This window comes from Epinephelus moara, chromosome 14 (assembly GCF_006386435.1).
Source record: "Epinephelus moara isolate mb chromosome 14, YSFRI_EMoa_1.0, whole genome shotgun sequence".
In the NCBI taxonomy this organism is placed as follows: domain Eukaryota; kingdom Metazoa; phylum Chordata; class Actinopteri; order Perciformes; family Serranidae; genus Epinephelus; species Epinephelus moara.
Window position 1 is genome coordinate 31,416,626 of NC_065519.1, and position 8,107 is coordinate 31,424,732.

Sequence of the window (8,107 nt, forward strand, 5' to 3'; positions counted from 1 at the left end):
CACAAGCGTACACTGTGACCTGTAAATTTCGGCTAAATTTAAGCTTTTCATCGACCTTCTGTCTTTATGCACTGTGTGTATGATTTGTGTTTTTATGTTTATGTATGAGCAGCTGAAAATGCAATTTCCTTCGGGATTAATAAAGTACCTACCTACCTACCTACCTCAACAGTAAAATGATGAATATATCCCTCCAATGCATAGTTTAGGCCCTTTTTGTTACATCTCAATGGCATCTGATTGTTATGTCCCCAAAAATCATCAATTGCCTCCTACAAAATGCCGTGTACTTACTGTGACACCTGCCATAGCGCCGGTCACTGAATGTTGATAGTTTGTCGAGTGAGTGGAGGGGGGCGTGACTTAGCCATCGGTCAATTACAAAAGAAGGAAACCAAACTGAAGTCACCTGCAGTGTAATTGTTAGTAGAATACCATTGCCTGTACTTAAGTTTAAGGGACAGTTCACCCCCAAATCAAAAATGCCTTATTTTTCCTTTTGCCTGTTATTTCAGTCTAGATGGTGTGAGTTGCAGAGTGCTGGAGATATTGGCTGTCGAGATGTCTGCCTCCACTATGATGGAACTAGATGGCATAGATTGGCTTGTCGTGCCCAAAGCACCAAAAAATAAATTTGAAAAACACAACAGCAATGTGTCTTTCTCTAATCCATATGCAGAGGGAAGCATTACTCTTCTGCTAGCTGACCTAGCACCACTGAGCTAGCTAACATTACAGCTCAGCCATGAAGGGCAACATCAGTGATAAAATCTCGCGCTTTCACAAGCTCAAGCCTCTCCTCCATGAGAAGATGCATGCTTAAGAGAATGAGACATGAAACTTCTCAGAGCAAGGTCTGTGGATTATTTTAAGTAACCAGGTGGTAAAGAGACATTGCTGGATTTTCTCAGTGCTCTGAGCACCACAAGTTGAGTGCCATCTAGTTCCATTATATTCAAGAAAGTACAGACATCTCTGCGTCCGATATCTCCAACATTCTGCAACTCATAGCAAAATAATTTAGATTGATAAATAGCACTAGGTAAGAGTACAAAATCATAGACTTTATAAATAATGGATGTTGCCACCTTGGCTTTACCCATGGTTAACAATAGTGCTAGCTGCTAGCTTGGTTAGCATGGTGCAGTTATAGCTAATCTTAACTGTCAAAATGCTATTGCTAATTATTAGCAGCAAAAAAATGGCTTAAAGCAATTGAAAGAAAATGTAATTACCAGACAAACTGAACATCCAACCTCTTAGAGGGTCTTTAGGTCTGACCAAACACTTAACAAGACATTTTTAGGTGACCGAGATGTTACAATTAACTTTCATTAACTGAAAATGAATGTCCATGAAAATCCACTGTTCCCCATGTGTCTCCACCCACCTTCCACTGATAAAAACAAGTGGCTGAATCCGGGTATGGCACTATGTTAAAGCAGTTCATTAGATTTACATATTATACTTTCAGCTGCTATGCACTCTTAATCTATTATTTATTTAATATTATCTTTCCAACTGAGCTGAGAGCAGTGGCTGTTCCTGGATTCCTGTGCTCACAGTATGAGCGGCCTGAGAAGGCAGATGCAATTGCCAGACATGTGTCCAGGTTCAGCTGTCCAGGTGGGGTGGGAGCAGCTCCAGCACCAGGTGGCCCAACATCAGACTGTGCAGCAGATGTGGCAGTTACTGATAGAGAAGAGGGTCGGATCATTACCCATTAGGTTAGTGTGGGTCATGGGTTCATGTTATGATGGGCTGTCAGTAGTTTTTTTTAATTATGTCAAATGATTTTTCTCTAATAATTCTTCTGTGTAGGTGGTGAATATGGAGGAGCAGTCCATTGCTGCTTTTGGTCTCAAGAAACTTCAAATGGTTATCTGTCAGACTCTTTCCTGTTGTTTATTATATAATTACTTGTTTGGGCTTTGTTAAACCTCTTCCTGCTCCAGCCCATTCCTGCACTACAGCCCCACTTGCCTCAATTGTAGTCAGCTAGGACACACTTACAAACGTATCATTACTAAAAAACATAATTGTTCAATGCTTTTATGAAATTATCAAGTAAAGTATGAAATATGAAATAACAAATATCAAGCACACAATACAATATGATATGATATTTATTTATTATTGTTTTATATTTATATTGGTGGTTTGAAACCTGTGTATTCCCCATCTTCATCAGGGTACTCTTCATGAATGCGGCGCACAACACAGGAGGGTATGACCACACGGTTATTTTTGCCCAGGTGTCCCCAGCACCAGGACACAAAACTTCGATAGGCCAGGTATCTAGCACGGCTGTGATGAAAAAGAAAAAGTAAAGCCACATGAGAATTCTACATGTCTTAATTTTCTCTCCATTTTTTATAATGTCTTACAGAACAGGATCCCAGAAGATGACATTCTGATTCATCAACCTGCAGCATGTGTCATCATGTAGCCTGTATGGATGTGTGATGAAATGGATAGTTTTTACTCTTTAAAATTTCATGTAATTGTCCAAGTGACTTATCATCCATTGGTTTCTGGTGACATTGATAAAAAAGCACTTGTACAAACAATGGGTAGAAGAGGGGACCATCATAACAGGATGTCTCAATTACTGACCTATAATTACAGGTTATTGTTTGTGTTCAGATAAATTTCCTTATTGATCTTTTTCACCATCATATACAGTATCTCACATAAGTGAGTACACCCCTCCCATTTTTTCATGGGACAACACTATAGAAATGACACTTTGTCACAATGTGACTAAGCTGAATTTTAATAGATGTGAATTCTATGTTATGAACAATCATACAGCTATCTGAGCAGATTACAGGATAGTCTGATACTAAGGTTGTGTGTTGCCATGACAGTAAGCAATCCTCATAAAAAGTTAAAAGACCTGCAGATATGTGTAGGCCTAATAATACATGAGCTAAATTTTTACTTTAGTCTAATATTGATGATGGTGGGGCCTCATATTCATTAACATGCCAAAAATATTACATGATGCCTAGATTGATGCTTGGCTGTAGAGGCTAGGCTAAGCTAAGCTAAGCAGAGTGTGCTAAAGTGACAGAAGACGTTTTATTCCATAGCCTAGCTTAATTAAGCTATCGTTGGGTTATAATAGACAGTTACACACATTGCTATTTATAATTGGGAGAAATAAAATTACCACTCTGTTGCAGACTGAGAGGACCGAGGTCTGCTCTCAAGGGGGTTAGTGTCCTCTGACTCAGAGCTGCATTCTGGCTCTGGTGGCCCAAACATGTAGGGCTGCGGTTGGAGAAGAAAGTTCGGAGATGCATCCGTTTTCCTGGTAGCGGTGGTGACTTTGATTGACTGGTGACACTTGGTAGGGGGCGGGGTTTTCGCGCATTCGGCGGACACGCCCACAGCGTTTGAGAGCAGAGACAGAGGCTGATTTTTACACAACTTTGAAGCCTAATTTCATATATTTGCCGATTTTTTTAATCGTTCAAATTTGACAGGGTAGCTTACAACACCTTTTTCTGTGGTATGTCAAACTCAGATGACATATTTATTCTCACTTTACACGGACTTTAAAGAAGCAACAGCTACAGCTGCACCTTAACTCTGGTATCTGGGGTTATGCCATGGCTATGTTACCTACCTAACACTGTCACCATGGTAGCAACATCATGAAGTGTTGACGTCAAAAACGGGGAATTTAGCTATAGAGACCAACACTGTTTTATACCAGGCTGTAAATGTATTTGTTACTGCTGTAAAGTCGGGTATTTTAACTTGGGGGTCTTTCGTGAATTGACTCACTTTGGGAGGCAGCCTCAAGTAGACATTCAATGAACTGTTTTTGGCACTTCTGAGTTGGCTATCTTTCAGCCCTGGAGGTTGCCACTTGAGAAAATATGTATTTTTGATGTGGGGGAGAACTGACCCTTTATTTATGCACAGGCACATCACATTTGACCATCGCTTCAGTTTGATTTCTTTCATTTGTGAGTTCTAACCTAATTAGCAGCATTGTATTCCCACTTCTGCAGTTTGTATGTCCACCTGAGGTTTAGAGCCTTCTTCTTTGTCTCTCTGTTTGTTGCTAATTTGTCTGCTTGTCGCTGGATTGCAGGGAGTGGAAAGTGTACAATATTCCGCACATTTTTTTAGACACAAAACCCTTTTGTTTTCTTAATTTCCAGAAAAAAAACTTTCCCAAAAAAACAAATTGAATCATTCATCAAATATGTTATTTTTCTTCTGTGGTATCATTATAATCAGTACTAAAGGTAGAGTTAAACCTTTCCCTTTAAATAAATCCCATAATGGACACATTATTAAGTTTGCAACAAAGTCATGTAGATTAGATACATTTCTAGGCCTTTTGCTTTTCATTTAGGGCCTAACTTGGGTCATATAGCACAGACATCACCCCACTGCTACACCAGATGCATGGACTAGTCCAAATCTCCTCTGTATACAAGACTGGCATGTTTTAATATACATTATATTAGTGTCAATATATCAACCATAAAACTAAGCAGATAATGTGGCTCAGCAGACAGTGCTCATAAAAGTATCATCAGCCTGTCATTTCAAGATAATTTGACATTTGTACAGCATTGGTTTATGCTGGCTTGTTTGTTCTATATATGAACAATAGATCATATCATCAGGCTTTGACAGGTTTATGGCTTAACCTGTCTCTCCTTTGCTATCTCAAATAATAGATCAAATTAGTAAGTATCCCTTTCTGCATTACAATGTCATATATTTCATATAGGGGCCTTTGGCAGCTACCATGTACAATGTATAAATGACACATAAATAACCAAGAAAAAAGAGTCTATTTATTAGAAATAGTTTCTTTTCATTATTATGTGTATAGTTTCCCATTGCTAAATGATATAGATAACAGTCTGGCTGTACCAGATGCCACAAATGAGGATACTGTGAGTTTACTATAAATAATGCATTATGTCTGTATTTCTCTGCATTAGTCCCGTAACATGGCACCAGCTGTGTGTGCTCAAAGGTTTGTCACATAACTACATTCTGTCCTTGCAAACATGTGACATCTATAAATTAGTGTATTCATTAGTTCTGTTTTATTGTCTCTGTACTTCTCTCTGGAACTGTTTTCTGAGAGGAAATGAGAAAAGATTTAACTGTATTTTCTTACAACTCTCTTTATTTAGAAATCCCACTCTGAAACTATCCAAAACATAGCACGAAGGAAAGAAGTGGTGAGTCTCTTTTGCAACTCATATTTTTATTGCAAGAATTTGAATAATCTAGTTCAAGTCCTTTTGGCTGAAACTGAGAGTGGTCGCTGCCAGTATTTGGACACACATTTTACTTTGTTTTGGCTCCATGCTGTTTAGTCTGGATGCAAAATGATGAGATGAAACTGAAGTTCAAATGAAAACTAACAGCTTAGATCACTCTCAGCCAAATGAAAGGCCTTATTTATATGCACAAAGCTAATGACACCTAGGTATCCTACTTCCCAGGTAAGAACCTTAATCTAAAAGTCCTAATAGATAATGCAACACATCCTAATACAGTGGTTCATAAGATCTCTCATGAAAATGCTCATGCATCCATCACTATGATATTTAACAAATCAGCTCTCCATTAATGCCATCATTCATTACCTACTTTATGTAAAGGTACTTTGGTTAGGTTTAGAAAAGTAAAGTTACATATGTTAGATTAGAAGATTCATGGTTGGGCATTGTCATGTTGCATATTTAAAGTAAGGTTATGTAGGTTAGGTTTAGTAAAAGAAACATGGCTGAGCATCATCACATTACATACTTAAGGTAAAGTTATGTACTTAACGTAAGCTTACATAGGTTAGGTTTATGAAAAACATGGTTGGGCATTGTCACATTACTTACTGAACCTAAAGCTATGTGCTTAACATAAACTTAATAAGTAGGTCAGGTTAAGAAAAAGAAACCTGGTTGGTCTTCATGACATTACTTACTTGACATAAAGTTATGTACTTAGTGTAAACTTATGTAGGGTAGGTTCAGGAAAAGACACTTGGTTGGGTGTCGTCACATTACTTACTAGGGCTGTCAGAACGAACTTCGCTATTTGAAAACAATTTAAATTATTGTAAAAATAAGCATTTTCGAAGTTGGAAACTAAGGTTTGAATAGTTTGAAAAAAAAATAAATAAAAAACGGCGCCCTACCATGCATTAAGAGATGTTTTTGGGGAAATACATGACTGTCAGAGAAGCCCCGTTTACAAACACACCTACAATCCATCTCCTCTCCTCTCCTCTCCTCTCTTCTCAGTAGAGGGTGCCCTGTCAGCCCTGCACTGACAGTGACAGGGCGCATCTCTTTGATCCGAAGTGACACAGCCCATTTGCTCATGCTTCGGGGTCGTTCAATAGAGTAATTGCAAATAAATATTGTTTTAATGTGTAACTATTGAAATGTTCACAAGGGCTTTCATAACTTCCTACAATGTTGCGGCACTGCCGCCTTTGCAGGTTAAAAGTTAATGACAGCGACTTGAAGTGAGGAGGAGCAACACATCTCCAGCTGCACAGCTGTGTCAGTACCAACACCGCTGCACTGACAAGCCGGAGACGCTCACTTTTGCATGTGATGCAAAATATTAAAATAACGTCATTATAGTCTCGCTCACCAGACCTTTCTCAAGAAAAGAAAGGTCTGGCTGGGCCGACTCTCACTTTAAGATTGGAGGAAAAAACGCCCCGGCTGCTTGTATTTCTTTCAACCAATAACAATCATTCTGGGCGGTGCCACAGCAACGGTGCACTTGCAAAAATATTGCCGGGGGGAAACAGGTTTTGGTGTAACACGCCCACAAAAATATCGCCTACAGGACGCGAACCATGGCAGAAAAATGGCTACATCCCCGCAAGATCAAACACCGCAAAAGTTAGTAAAGGACGTGTTGAAAACCGTTGAAAACTGCTACACAACCGGAGGTGGTAGGGCAGGACTTCAGCGGGTGGCTCGTTCCACCCAATGAGAGGCTGATCTATGCAGCGAACTTCCGCCCACTCAGACTAACGTTTATTATAACACAAAAAAATATAAAAATGCGGTGGTAGGCCTAGGCTATAGCCTATACCAAGGAAAAATTAGAATATTATTCGAATTTTTAACATAAAAAACATTAAAAATTCGAATGTGATTTTGGGGGAAGATTGACAGCCCTATTACGTACGTAACATGAACTTATGTACTTAATGTAAACTTACATAGGTCAGGTTTAGGAAAAGAAACATGGTTGGTCGTTGTCACATTATTACTTAAAGTGATAGTTCAGGTTTTTGGACATGAAGTTGTGTGAAACGCTGACCATCTGTAGCTCTGATGTGACGGTGTCACTATTCCCAACGAGCCTCCTGCTCTGACAAATCGCCCGTAGCTTACCGGAGAAAAAGTAGTTCTGAAGATGTACGGGGGACACGTAACCAAAAGGTTTTAAGCTACAAAAAAGTATGCATGTGTTTTGTTAGACTATTTCAATAATTTTAAAACATCCCCGTATTACGTCAGACCTTGCTATCCATTGGGACGATTTACTCTCTGTTTACCTTCAGCAGCTGACGAGGGTGTGTCGTGAGCCTGAGCCGGTGTTTGCGCTGTAGTAGTAAGTATATATATAGAGCTAGTACATCTTTTTCCTCACTAATAATAGCCTACTGGTTCTCTGTTGGAAACAGTCCTCACTAATAATAGCCTACTGGTTCTCTGTTGGAAACAGCCGATGAAGTTTTTGTTAGCCTTTGCTATCCTGCGCACCTGCACGGCGTGGTGATGAACTGTCTGATTGATTTCTGTTGCCGTGCTGTCTTGCGGGCCTGCACGGCGGAGTGATACTGGCCAGAAAATAGTCCCAATGGATAGCAAGGTCTGACGTAATGCGGGGATGTTTTAAAATTATTGAAATAGTCTAACAAAACACATGCATACTTTTTTGTAGCTTAAAACCTTTTGGTTACGTGTCCCCCGTACATCTTCAGAACTACTTTTTCTCCGGTAAGCTACGGGCGATTTGTCAGAGCAGGAGGCTCGTTGAGAGTAGTGACACCGTCACATCAGAGCTACAGATGGTCAGCGTTTCACGTGATTTC

The 8,107-nt window shown here is 39.5% G+C and overlaps 1 long non-coding RNA gene across 1 annotated transcript; it reads left to right on the forward strand.

Annotated features, from left to right (window-relative positions):
* Positions 1–1,543: 1,543 nt before the first annotated feature.
* LOC126400690 (uncharacterized) lies at positions 1,544–2,294 on the forward strand. Its single transcript, XR_007570996.1, has 3 exons — positions 1,544–1,727; positions 1,822–1,878; positions 2,192–2,294. It is a non-coding gene; the product is annotated as an uncharacterized LOC126400690 (long non-coding RNA).
* Positions 2,295–8,107: the final 5,813 nt, after the last annotated feature.